Here is a 14,367-nt window from a genome sequence, read left to right on the forward strand (position 1 = left end):
TAAACCCGGGCCTGCAGCATCATCATCCTTTGTAAGAATCAACTTAATGGGAAAGGCGTGAAGGTTAGAATGATACTGACTACACCTATAATTTTGTAGAAATAATCACTGCACTGCAGGAGATGGAGGTACACAGTTTTTAGTGCCCATTTCATAGCATCCCACCCTGCACTATTTGGGGGGTGCAAACCCCTAGCTTCAACAGCAAGCATGGCATGGAAGAACAAAGGTCCAGATAGCCCCTTTAATACATGTTATGTGCAGTACACGCGCACACACAGCTAGGATGACAGACGGAGATAAAAGATGGGGAAGGTTAACCCTCTGTATTTAGACAGGCGCGGAGGATTCCATTCCCAGTAGCCTTTTTATTGATCCTTAGCTCCCACTGAGCACAGAGAGCCCCACATTTAGTGGTCACACAGTAAAACACAGACTGTAATAGATAAAAGCACAAAAGGGAAGGAGCGAGAATGCGGGAGAACTCTTTATAGAGGAAGCTGTAAAGCCATCGCTACAAAGAATGCACACCGTCTACAGAGGACACATGGATGGGTCTTGGTTACAAGTCGTCAGGGATTCTTATTCCCCTCGTCTTTAGTACCTTCTGAGGAAGCCAAGTGACAACCAACATGGCCGTCAGTGAGCTGCCACTGAGGTCAGGACATAATCTTTCATTATGCGCCTCAGCATTGAGTAGTGAACGCTGCGTATGCTCACAGAGCAAGAAGAAATTAAACGGGAGGTGGCCATCAAAATACAGCTGCCGGGCCAAGCACTGTGGTCCCTTGGAATCTGTCCGGGGCCCCGAATAAAAGATCATCAAGGGCCGTAAAGGAGCCTGAGGTTCCCCACACCTGACATATGCAATTTCCTAAAGTGATTAAACTACTTAAGGAGAGGATAGGCTAAGGCCAGAGCTACACGGCCTCCAGTGCAACTTGTCACACAACTATTGTAGATCACAGACTTTGCTGTAAGTGACAGTCAAGTTGCATTGGAGTGACTTAAGGCCCCGTCACACATAGCGACTCACCAGCGATCCCGACGATATTAATGGGTCAGGATCGCTGGTGTGTCGCTACATGATCGCTGGTGAGCTGTCAAACAGGCAGCTTCACCAGCGATCAGCACCAGCGACGCCAAGCGCGCGGCGTCGCTGTGTACATTAGTTACCAGCGCGCTGATGCAGGGAGCTGGTAACTAAGGTACACATCGGGTTTCTAAGGGACGTGCGTTACTAAGGGACAGCTGATAGCTGTCACACACAGCGATCTCGCTGGTGAGATTGCTGTTACGTCACAAAACTTGTGAATCAGCAGCGATCTCGCTAGCGAGATCGTTGTGTGTGATGGGGCCTTTACACTGAAGCCTATGGCAAATGTTTCACCAGCAACAAACAATCCAACACGTGGAAACAGATGTGGCTTTCACCGAAATAAATCGTTACATCCAATGTTGAAATGCGTCGCTGCGACTTCAGTGCTGCCGTTAAGCCCGAGACAAAAAAGGACAGTCCGTGGTCCAGACATGTCTAGTAAATAGCTGTACTCGAAATGAAATCCTGGTGCATTTTGTTTGAGATCTCTGGATTATGTCATTCCCGGAAATTTATAAATAAACTAGATGGTGGTCCGATTCTAACGCATCGGGTATTCTAGAATATATATAACTGGCTTAGTGATCGGACCCAAAGAGTGGTTGTAAATGGCTGCACATCCAGTTGGAAGAATGTCTCAAGTGGGGTACCACAGGGCTCTGTCCTGGGCCCTGTATTGATCAACATCTTTATCAACGATTTAGATGAAGGAATTGAGGGTAAACTGATTAAATTTGCTGATGACACAAAGCTAGGAGGGATAGCTAATACTAGAGAAGAGAGAGAGAGGATTCAAAAAGATATAAATAAACTGGAGAAGTGGGCAGCAACAAACAGAATGGTTTTTAACAGGGAAAAATGCAAAGTACTACATCTGGGCAATAAAAATGAAAAAAGCATATACAGAATGGGAGGAATAGGCCTAAGCAACAGCACATGTGAAAAAGACTTGGGCATACTAATAGATCACAGACTGAATATGAGTCAACAGTGTGATGCAGCAGCAAAAAAGGCAAATGCAATTCTAGGATGTATTAACAGAAGCATACAGTCTAGATCACGTGAAGTCATTATTTCCCTCTACTCCTCTTTGGTCAGACCTCATCTGGAATACTGTGTCCAGTTTTGGGCGCCACAGTTTAAAAAAAGACATCAACAAACTGGAGCAAGTTCAGAAAAGAGCGACCAGAATGGTGACCGGTCTGCAAACCCTGTCTTATGAGGAAAGGTTGCAGGATTTGGGAATGTTTAGTTTGCAAAAGAGAAGACTGAGAGGAGACTTAATAGCTGTCTACAAATATCTAAAGGGCTGTCACATTGTAGAAGGATCAATTTTATTCTCATTTGCACAAGGAAAGACTAGAAGCAATGGGATGAAACTGAATGGGAGGAGACACAGATTAGATATTAGAAAAAACTTTTTGACAGTTAGAGTGATCAATGAGTGGAACAAGCTGCCACGAGAAGTGGTGAGTTCTCCTTCAATGGAAGTCTTCAAACAGAGGCTGGACAGACATCTGACTGGGATGATTTAGCGAATCCTGCTTTGAGCAGGGGGTTGGACCAGATGGCCCAGGAGGTCCCTTCCAACTCTATGATTCTATGATTCTATATGCAGTTTATTTTTGAAGATTTAATAGTAATGCAATAATGCACCCCCCAATCCTGATATGTATGGTTCTCTCACCCCCAATCCTGATATGCATGGTCCCCTGACCCTCCAATCCTGGAATGCATGGTCCTCTCACCCCCCAATCCTGGTATGCATGGTCCTCTCACCTCTCTTTCCTGTTATGCATGGTCCCCTCACCCCCCAATCCTGGTATGCATGGTCCCCTCACCCCCCAATCCTGGAATGCATGGTCCTCTCACCCCCCAATCCTGGTATGCATGGTCCTCTCACCTCTCTTTCCTGTTATGCATGGTCCCCTCACCCCCCAATCCTGGAATGCATGGTCCTCTCACCCCCCTTTCCTGGTATGCATGGTCCCCTCACCCCCCAATCCTGGTATGCATGGTCCCCTCACCCCCCAATCCTGGTATGCATGGTCCCCTCACCCCCCAATCCTGGTATGCATGGTCCCCTCACCCCCCAATCCTGGTATGCATGGTCCCCCCACCCCCCAATCCTGGTATGCATGGTCCCCCACCCCCCTTTCCTGGTATGCATGGTCCCCCTCACCCCCCTTTCCTGGTATGCATGGTCCCCTCACCCCCCAATCCTGATATGCATGGTCCCCTCACCCCCCCAATCCTGATATGCATGGTCCCCTCACCCCCCAACCCTGGTATGCATGGTCCCCTCACCCCCCTTTCCGTGTAGCCGCGACCAATCAGCGTCGCGGCCCTCTGTCCGCAACCAATCAGCAGCACGGCCCTGTAGCCGCGACCAATCACTGCCGCGGTCCTGTACAAACAAAAAAAAAAAAAAAAAAAGTTATTCTCACCTTCCGACGGCCTCCTGTCTTTCCACGCGCCCGGCCTCGTGTTCCCAGTAATGCTTTGCGGCTTAGACCACTGATGACATTGGTCTTCTTTCTCGCTCTCGCGAGAGTGACGTCATCAGCGGGCTAAGCTGCAAAGCATTACTGGGAACGTGAGGCCGGGCGCGTGGAAAGAAGACAGGAGGCCGTCGGAAGGTGAGAATAACTTTTTTTTAAATTTTAATTCTCTTTTTTACAGATTAAGGCCTGCGCCTGCCGCTGATTGGTCGCGGCCGCCATCAGCGGCAGGCGCAGCTTACCGTTACAAACAGCTGCGCCTGTCGCTGATTGGTTGCGGCCTGGCGGGGGCCTGGCAGCCGCGACCAGTCAGCTGCCCGCGATTTCGGTTACAGACACGATAAGGCGTTTATATATATAGATTGACAACTGGGTTTGACCAGTTAGGGGCGTGTCCTAACAGCTGCACACATCAGAGCAGACCATATTACCAGACTAATCCCATTTGACGCGAATAAATGGCAATTCCTAAAGTAGTCAATTTATTTAAAGGTTTCCAGGATGAATAACCAAGGCAGGGAGAGGTGTCAGAAAAGATTCTCCAGAATTATATTAAAAGGAATCCTTCACCAGGTTTTTGCTACCTAATGTAGAGCCAAAATATCCCAATTCCAATGATGTGTCAACTACTGGGCTGCTTGCTGTAGTGTTCATAAAATCACTTAGCAGGAGATCACTAGAGGACATGTAAGCCTGCTCCTATGTAGTCATCCATATTCATGAGCTCGAAGTAACCCCTCCCCCACCACTGATTGGCAACTTCCTGTGTACACTCTGCATAAGCAGAAAGTGGCCAGTCAGTGAAGTGGGCGGGGTTAGACACAGCAAAGCATTGAGAGAACTGCTAGATCTGCAACAGATAAAACTGTGATTTTATCAAAGCTACAGCAAGCAGCCTAGTAAGTGACACATGGCTGGAATCAGGGTCTCTATCCCCACATCATGCTGCTCTCAGATGGGGGATTAAAAATCTGGTGATAAATAATTGTCTCTCTTAAAGGGAATCATTACCAGGTTTTTGTACCTGTCTGTATGAATTATTCTGATACTGAAATGTGTGCTTTTATAAAAATAGACTTTCTACTGAATCACGTTGTTCCTGAGAAGCGTTTGTGCTTTTGCAAACTTCCTTATGTTTTGCTACTTTTAACAGTAGTTTCACATGACCAAACTGTCTGGGAAAGAGCAGCAGCTGATTACCACATCTCAAGACTATTTCACACAACTAAGGCTATGTTCACATGTTAAGTAACCACGAGCGTCACGACTGCGATCGCAGAAGTTGCAGCTGAGCCTTTGTGGTTGGGGGGGGTTGCCGACGCCAACGGAAACATCAACTGATATATATCTATATAATAGGTTGGCAGATTATATGAGACAGAGAGAGAGAGAGAGATAGAGAGAGAGATAGATAGATAGATAGAGAGAGAGAGAGGGAAAGAGATTGATATTCTCCTTATTTTTTTTTTAGCCGAACAAACAAAAGTTGCGTCTGCACAACTTTCTCAATGGATTGCAGATTTTTTATTTTTTTTTTTTTTTTTGGGGGTGGGGGGGGGGATTATGTCAGGCAAGCCATCAATGAACTTTGTGTATGTAGTAAAGGCGCTGGCATCATCTATTGATGCCAGGAACTGCACTGGCCGACAGCTTACATGTAAGCACCTGGTTGCATAGGCCGACTGCAGTTCCATGCACACAGTGATTGGCCACATGACCGTTCTGTGCACATGAAGCATGTTCTCGGCAGCACATCACCTGTTTATACAGGACAATGTACTGCTGAGTGTGATTATTATGTAAAGCAAATCAATCACTTTACCCACCGAACAAGCGTTTTACTTGCTTATTGGGAAACTGGAGGATAACCAAGAAACAAGCCTTCCTAGGAATTCTCATTTTCCAGACATCGGCCATTGTAAATGGCCCCCAACTGTACCCAGCACCGCTCTTAGCAGTGACCATAGTCTATAAAATAGGGCAGACTGACCAGGTTATTGGGCTTCCATGCATTTTCAGCATCAGATCTTCACCAATATGTTGACATGTGCAATATGAATAAACTCATGGATTAGTGTTGACCAGAAAACCCCTTTAGATCTCGTTTCAAGGTGGTGGTCTACTGTGCAGGAGTCAGTGCTGTAGGCTCAGGCTCCAGCATAGCAGATAGTAGCCAGACCAGGAGGTGATCTAGATAAAGGTGGACATACAAGGCAGCAGTGGGCCAATCTTTTGCTCGGCAGACAGTCATCTCTCCCGACCTCCACCGTACACGAGGAGCTCAGCCGAGAGTTCATGTGTTTTCAACACAGAAAGCAGCTGTCGAGACTTTTCGTGTTCAGGGGAGATAAGTCGCTGCCAAAGGCCCAGGCATATGAATTTTATCAGCAAGATCCTTCCCTGTCCTGACATCTGAGAGAGGAGTCAGGAGACCCCCATACATATCAAATAGTTGGCTGAAATCGGTGGGTTTGAGCAAGTTTCACCAGGTTCTGAAAGTATACGTTAACCAACAGGACATTAAAACACTATTTTCCTGGACCGCCGAGTAAGGTCAGGTTCAGACAGTCATTAGGAAAAACGAATTGTGGGCTCGGGGGTCTCCGTGTGCTCAGACTTTGCATGCGTTATTGTGGTCCGGATCATAGGAGCGCAGCCATGCACACTGGCTACGAGTGGTCCGCGTGGTGTCTGTGGCATATGGGCTATAGTGGGGTTAGCGGTCAGAAAAAGGTCCTGGTTTGGAGGACTTTAAATAGCGTTTCAGTTGATATAAATTTAATTAAATGCCGCATAATGTTGGATTGGACTCAATGATGATAGATCCTGCAACAGCTGCTACACTAGAATCTAAAAATCTGCACCCGAGGAGCAAGGCATTATTACCGTGACTTATACCTGCACTTTGTGCCCCAGGACCTGAGGCATTCAAGGTTATGTGTGATCAGGCAGTAGGATCCCTTACAGAGCAGAGCTCAGGCCTAATCTCCTTTGATAGTAATACCTACAGCAGAACACACCTTTCACAGCGCATTATGTAAAGCCGCAGAAGCTTACAGGAAAGTCGCGGGGTCTAAGAAAGGTTAAGAACAGGGCGTGCGTGTTCTGGGGATTGGGCAGCGCTCTACAAGTTATGCAGGCAGTTGGGAGAACTCCTCCTCGTGTTCCTAGCTGCGGCCCAGAACCATGTAACAATGTGAGATTGTTTAGAAGAAGTAGAAGACGAGTCGCTGAAACCACGAGTGGCTGACATGGCAGCACAGATCTGCTTTATGTAACGTGTCGGTGCACACCCCACAACGTACACACAGAGTCGCCAGGAAGCCAACACCCGATGACGCACTCTGGGGCCGCTATTTAAAGGGACACCCAGGCTATGCTACACGGCAATTAGCAATTCCCAATACGTTTTAGCCACACAAAAGCAATCTTATAAGGGTTACTTCCGGTCTAAAAAGGGCAATCTTGTTACGACCACCAATCCTCGGGCCACAAGGCTGTGGCTAGAAGTCGATGACTGCAATGACTGGCTGTGCATGTGCCGTACAGAAGAGACCAAGACAGCCGGCCATCTGTGGCTTTACCAGTGCACGGCACATGGACGCTCGCCTGCTCTCCTCATCTTCTAGCCACAGTGTTGCAGTCAGGGGAGAACAAGTGACACTCTTCTTACAGTTTTGGTGCCCTGCTTCTCCAATCTAGGTCTGTAAATACAAGATCGCGTTGCATTTGGCCATCTTTGGTCCGTGCCATCTCTCTGAAATGTGTGGTAAGGCATATGTACGAGCAGCCGCTATATTCAATCCCTATCCGGTGCAGGGATGATAGAAACCAGAACAGTCCTTTCACGAAAAGCAATCAGAAGTTACCTAATATTTAAATCAGGGTTTTTTGTCCAATATTTTAAGTGATCTTTATTAAAAAAAGAAAAAAACAAGAACCACAAATTAGAAATCTTGCAGTTTTCACACTGGCCACTGGGGCTTTTTTCTATTTATACTTCCTGTTCTTTCAAGAAAAATTTACAGGAGGCTCCTCATCATCAGAGGCAGGATCACCATGACAGGTAACCCCTGATAAAAGAGGATCTACTAACCACAATGGGCAATGTCACAGCTCTCCTGCTTCATCTCCCTTCTCAATGACTTCTGCACATGCTCATTAGGTGCGATAATGCAAAGATCAGGTCTGAGCCAGTATATTACTGCTAATGTGTATTTCCTGAAACAGGAAAAAGCCCCTATAGTCAGTGTGAAAATTGTCAGATTGTAATAGGGAAAAAAAAAAATTTATATATAAACACAAAAACCAGATTAATAAATGGGTCATTTTCTGATGATGGCCTTTATTCAAATCTCTTAGCCATTAAGAACTTTCCGGCGCCCATGAATTCAGTCTACTGTTCCCATTTATCAGCCACTTTCGGCAGGAGAGGAGCAGACTACTGTTCTGTAATGGGATTACTAATAGTAAATCCACCCTGGTGATCACTACTTGATACCATCTCTCTCCAGGAAGAACGGGAACATGAATCTTATAAGAAGCTTTAGGCCTTCTACGTGGATGACCAGAAACATTCATCTTCAGTTCACAGTTCTGCCTAATTGTTTAGTCATCTTCTGTAACATAAAATCAAAGCCCAATTAATCTTGTCGCACGTCTCTCGCTGTCATTGCCTCATTTTCCAGACAATAAGAAGGCTAATGAGATCTTACCACGACTCTTTCCAGGGATGATTGGACAATTCAATCTTTAGAGATCCTAGGAAAATATGGAGCCGTAAAATGTTTGATAGTTGGCGTCCGATCAGCGGAACGAGGGGATAACATCACTTCGTCCCCTGCTTCACACAGTCCCATATATTAAAGCGTGTCTCTGTCAAGTATCACTGCGTGGGTCAAGTTACGCGGTTCGATCTGTGGACCATGAGGAGGACATGGCACCTTTGCCCCTTTATTCTCCTGATCTAAAGGGTCCCTGGGGTTGGGTCCTCATCCGTCAAAGCAATTATCCAAATAAGCAGTCAAAAGCTATGGAAGGTATATGGCAACCCCAAAGCTGGCCATACATATTAGACAGCCAAATGAGGGTCTGGCAGATCGCCAACTCCACCGACTCCAACGTATACAGGAACTTTTGTTTCTGCTGAGCGTTCCGATGCTTGAGAGAGCCGCTGACCGATTCCTCCAGTGATAGCTTATCTCCACGCTAAACAAAAGGCACAGGTGATTGAATTCCAGCCAAATGATCCCTATGTCCAAGACAATCTGTTGGGACCCAGCTAGGAGGCCCTATAAACACTAGATGGTTGGCCCAAAGTCTGCGGGATCAGATGACTTTGTTAACGTTCAAGATCCTATCCCAATATGTCGTAGGTGCAATACTAATATTAGCAAGTTCCTCCAATTAGAAATGTATAGTTCTCCTGATAAGCCATGTCGATTACACCATGTGCAGGGCATTGCAGTAGCTTAGGTAGCAACTGTCACTATACGAGTGGTCATAACCATGGATACTTAAGATACTACAACGCCCTCCACATGGTGTAATCGACATGGCTTATCAGGGGAACTGTACTACATTTCTAATTGGAGATACTTGCTAATATTATTACACCTACTACATATTAGGATAGGGTCTTTGAGATGGGAATACCCCTTTAAGTATTGGAAAATCTCTAATATTGACAAGAAAAGCCATTAAAGTGTTATGCTCATCAATCTTGAGGAGTGCACTGCTCCTCTGCCTTGGAGCTTCGTCTTGCTGGGGGCGGTGCAGTCCGGATGAGTGACAGGTGAGGACAGCGGCATCATTGCATCGCTCCGGGAGCGATAAGCTCTGATGCTATGCGCAGGGATCACTTGGTCTTTGCTGCACCATTGGGGGGCTGAAGGTGGCCGGGTCCATTGCTCAAGGCAGCACTTATAGCAAAAAGATTGCAAGCGCTGCACCCATTGCCTGGGGACACCAGGCGCCACTGAACTGCAGAGTGGATGGTAACCTATACAAAATAAGTTAAATATTCCTCCAAGACAGGATTTTTAATTACAAGAAAATTGTAAACTTATTTTTATAAACCCTTTGCAATTTTAACCATTTATGATGTTGACAAAACCCACTGGGGCAATATGCGCATGATGTCTTTTAGATGCCGATGCAGTCGCAAAATTTTCCCAGGCGATGCTGCTTCAGTGCGGCCCCCTGAGATTACAACAGCTTCATAAAGAATCGATCACAAGGTGAGATATATGGTACATATGAACGTATGCATTACCCCCATTAATCTCCAGATGTATGCTATACCAGGGACCTAATCCCGCTACATCACACTGGGGTCCTGGGTTCAAATCCCACCAAGGACATCAGCAAGGAGTTTGTATGTTCTGCCCGTGCTTACGTGGGCTTCCTCCCAGCCTCCAAAGACATACTGATGGGGAATCTAGAATGTGAGCCACGATGGGGACAGTGATGATGTATGACGAATTCACAGTACTGGCTGACCACCTCTATGGAGGCGCAGAAATTTCATGTACTGAAACGGATGTTTTAGAGAGGACTGGTTTAGCGCCTCTCACTTCCGCAGCTAACTTTACGACCCGCGCACACCTGCAGAGACCTGTGCATGATCAGGCGGTGTTCGTGTAGCCTGTTCATTAGCATAGCACATATGCACGATAATAATAATCTAATAATTTTATTTCTATAGCACCAACATATTCCGCAGCACTTTACATGCACGATACCGTGCTCAACACCTTAATATTTCCAATTTTTAAGTGAGCGGTACCAGACAACTCCCTTTAAATCCAGTTTTGTAACCTCTGGTGGTCGTTTCCTCTTAAAGATGCGCTGCCTCAGAGTCGTCAGACGCAGCGGCTCAGGACATGAGACAGAAGCGCGTCGTGTTTGTTTCTGCCACTTCCCAGGATCTGTACATGAACATTTTGTTCCCGCTGTCTCGGCTGCTATATAAGGAATGTGATCTGAATGCTCGCAAATGTGAAATCCGCCCAAAACATCTGCGGAGCATGTGAGGAAGTCCCGACCGCCCCTTGGAGATGGGACCTGCATTACATTTCTGAGGTCGCAAGAAGCTTATGCATAATTGAGTTAATTGGAAAGTCTGATTCGTTTGCCAGGAACAAAAAAAAAAAAAAAATCTATATTTTTCTCATCCAATATTAATGGCGCTATATGTCTGGCGCATCTTTTGTCTCACTCACGCGGTGTTTTACAGCTGCTCTGTATTGTCTGCTAATCAGCACCTATTGTTCATGGGAATTAGGATGTCACGTTTCTTTGCCTTCTGCTGGGATCAGGGCTGTAGAGTCGGTAAGCCAAACCTCCGACTCCTCAATTTCCATGATTCTGACTCCAACTTCGACTCCACCAAAATGGGCTCCGACTCTAGGGCTGTGGAGTTGGTAAGCCAAACCTCCGACTCAGACTCAATTTCTATGACACCGACCCCAACAAAATGGGCTCCGATTCCACAGTCCTGGCTGGGACCCCCTGTAGAAGGGGGCGATGGCACCTGGGAAGCAGAAGGGCCGGGGGTGCATGTGTTCAATTTCCGCTCCTTTCATTATGTCGCACATGGCAGATTGGGTAGCAGAGCACTATACCCTACTTTCTCCAGCAATTCTGCAAATTGTAAATGGAGCAGACGTCGACCATGCGCACCTCTAATCCATTTGAGGCATCGCTGGAGGTGCGACCATTGTGACCCCCAGCAAAGTCATCACCTACCCAAACGACTCTTTAGGACTTTTCCGTGTGACATTGCATCCAATGACTTCTCTGTGGTGTTGCATCCTGACCCACAGAGTCTCAAATGTTTCCAAACCTGTTGGATTTTCTGTCACTGGTTGGAAAGCTGCACGCTCCTCACTTACCATTAACTTTAGTGTAAGTCATGTTAGGATTTTTGTTAATGGCAAAATTGCAGCTCAAAAAACAAATGTTTTTGGTTGTGTGTCGTTCCAACCTTAAACCGACCTACTTTGAGTACACCGGGGTGAGGAGCGACGGCCGACTAGCATTTGGTTCCTTTGTTTCCTACCGATCTTGGTCAAAATGCTGAATTTATTGGGGCGGTCCCAGCTTTCCAGGCAGGGCGCCATGGAGCAAGTGCTCTAGAGGCTTCTTGCACAACAATTTCGGATTCACTACTCTTATGTGCACAGAATTTTCCCAGGCGATGCCACTTCAGTGCGGCCCCCTGAGATTACAACAGCTTCATAAATAATCAATCACAAGGTGAGATATATGGTACATATGAACGCATGCATTACCCCCCATCAATCTCCAGATGTATGCTATACCAGGGACCTCATCCCGCTACATCACAATTTCTGCTCCTCCATAGAGGTGGTCAGCCAGTACTGTGAATTCGTCATACATCACTGACCCCATCGTGGCTCACATTCTAGATTCCCCATCAGTATGTCTTTGGAGGCTGGGAGGAAACCCATGCAAGCACGGGCAGAACATACAAACTCCTTGCTGATGTCCTTGGTGGGATTTGAACCCAGGACCCCAGTGATAACCACTGAGCCACCGTGATCTCCATTGTATTAGTGTTACATTTGCAACCACATATTATACAAGGCAGGGGTCATTACACTTTACCTCTCTAACTGCTGCAAGACTATATCTTTCAGCTGGTAGACTCCCATTGCATGCTACGAGTTATACAACAGCTGTACTGGCACAGGAAGCGGAGATCACTTCTACATGTGGGAACGTCAAGACCTGACCATAGCAAATCCCTGGTTACAGCATTATAATCCGGCCTGATATGAGCAGCAGAGTGGCACAATGGCGGGCACAGCGGTCATCTTGCTGGGGGTGGCGTTCATTCTGACTATGATACCATGGCAGAGGCACAAACTAAACACAGGAAGGGCTCCCGGGCAGAGGCATGCACTAACGCAGGCGGGGCTCTCGGGCACAGGCACATACTAAACACAGGCAGGGCTCCCAGGCACAAACTAAACAGAGGCAGGGCTCCTGAGCAGAGGTACACACTAACGCAGGTGGGGTTCCCGGGCAGAGACACAAACTAATGCAGGCAGGGTTCCTGGGGAGAGCCAAGAACTAATGCAGGGCTACCAGGCAGAGTGGGGACCAATGCAGGGCTACAGGGCAGAGCTGAGAACTAATGCAGGGATACCGGTCAGAGCTGAGAACTATGGCTGGGCTACCGGGCAGAGCTGAGAACTATGGCTGGGCTACCGGGCAGAGCTGAGAACTATGGCTGGGCAATCGGTCAGAGCTGAGAACTAATGCAGGGCTACCAGGCAGAGCTAAGAACTAATGCAGGGCTACCGGGCAGAGCTGAGAACTAATGCAGGGCTACCGGGCAGAGCTGAGAACTAATGCAGGGCTACCAGGCAGAGCTAAGAACTAATGCAGGGCTACCAGGCAGAGCTAAGAACTAATGCAGGGCTACCGGGCAGAGCTGAGAACTAATGGAGGGCTACCGGGCAGAGCTGAGAACTAATGCAGGGCTACCAGACAGCGCTAAGAACTAATGCAGGGCTACCGGGCAGAGCTGAGAACTATGGCTGGGCAACCGGTCAGAGCTGAGAACTAATGCAGGGCTACCAGGCAGAGCTAAGAACTAATGCAGGGCTACCGGGCAGAGCTGAGAACTAATGCAGGGCTACCAGGCAGAGCTGAGAACTAATGCAGGGCTACCAGACAGCGCTAAGAACTAATGCAGGGCTACCAGGCAGAGCCGAGAACTAATGCAGGGCTACCAGGCAGAACTGAGAACTAATGCAGGGCTACCAGGCAGAGCTGAGAACTATTGCAGGGCTACCAGGCAGAGCTGAGAACTAATGCAGGGCTACCAGGCAGAGCTGAGAACTAATGCAGGGCTACCAGGCAGAGCTGAGAACTAATGCAGGGCTACCAGGCAGAGCTGAGAACTAATGCAGGGCTACCAGGCAGAGCTGAGAACTAATGCAGGGCTACCAGGCAGAGCTGAGAACTATGGCTGGGCTACCAGGCAGAGCTGAGAACTATGGCTGGGCTACCAGGCAGAGCTAAGAACTAATGCAGGGTAACCGGTCAGAGCTGAGAACTAATGCAGGGCAACCGGTCAGAGCTGAGAACTAATGCAGGGCTACCAGGCCGAGATGAGAACTAATGCAGGGCTACCGGGCAGAGCTGAGAACTAATGCGGGGCTACCGGGCAGAGCTGAGAACTATTGCAGGGCTACCGGTCAGAGCTGAGAACTAATGCAGGGCTACCGGGCAGAGCTAAGAACTAATGCAGGGCTACCGGGCAGAGCTGAGAACTAATGCAGGGCTACCGGGTAGAGCTGAGAACTAATGCAGGGCTACCGGGCAGAGCTGAGAACTATTGCAGGGCTACCGGTCAGAGATGAGAACTAATGCAGGGCTACCGGGCAGAGCTAAGAACTAATGCAGGGCTACCGGGCAGAGCTAAGAACTAATGCAGGGCTACCGGGCAGAGCTAAGAACTAATGCAGGGCTACCGGGCAGAGCTAAGAACTAATGCAGGGCTACCGGGTAGAGCTGAGAACTAATGCAGGGCTACCGGGCAGAGTTGAGAACTAATGCAGGGCTACCGGGCAGAGCTGAGAACTAATGCAGGGCTACCGGGCAGAGCTGAGAACTAATGCAGGGCTACCGGGCAGAGCTAAGAACTAATGCAGGGCTACCGGGCAGAGCTAAGAACTAATGCAGGGCTACCGGGCATGCGTCCCTCTTTACAAACAAAAATTCAGACTGTGC

General features: G+C 47.8%; 1 protein-coding gene across 2 annotated transcripts in view; it reads right to left on the reverse strand.

The window, feature by feature from the left end:
* The window catches only part of PELI2 (pellino E3 ubiquitin protein ligase family member 2), a 90,934-nt gene that overhangs the window by 18,480 nt on the left and 58,087 nt on the right, over positions 1-14,367 (reverse strand). The gene's annotated exons all lie outside the window — the stretch shown is intronic.

Source organism: Dendrobates tinctorius, unplaced genomic scaffold (assembly GCF_039654945.1).
Source record: "Dendrobates tinctorius isolate UK_male_01 unplaced genomic scaffold, ASM3965494v1 ptg000010l, whole genome shotgun sequence".
Lineage (NCBI taxonomy): Eukaryota > Metazoa > Chordata > Amphibia > Anura > Dendrobatidae > Dendrobates > Dendrobates tinctorius.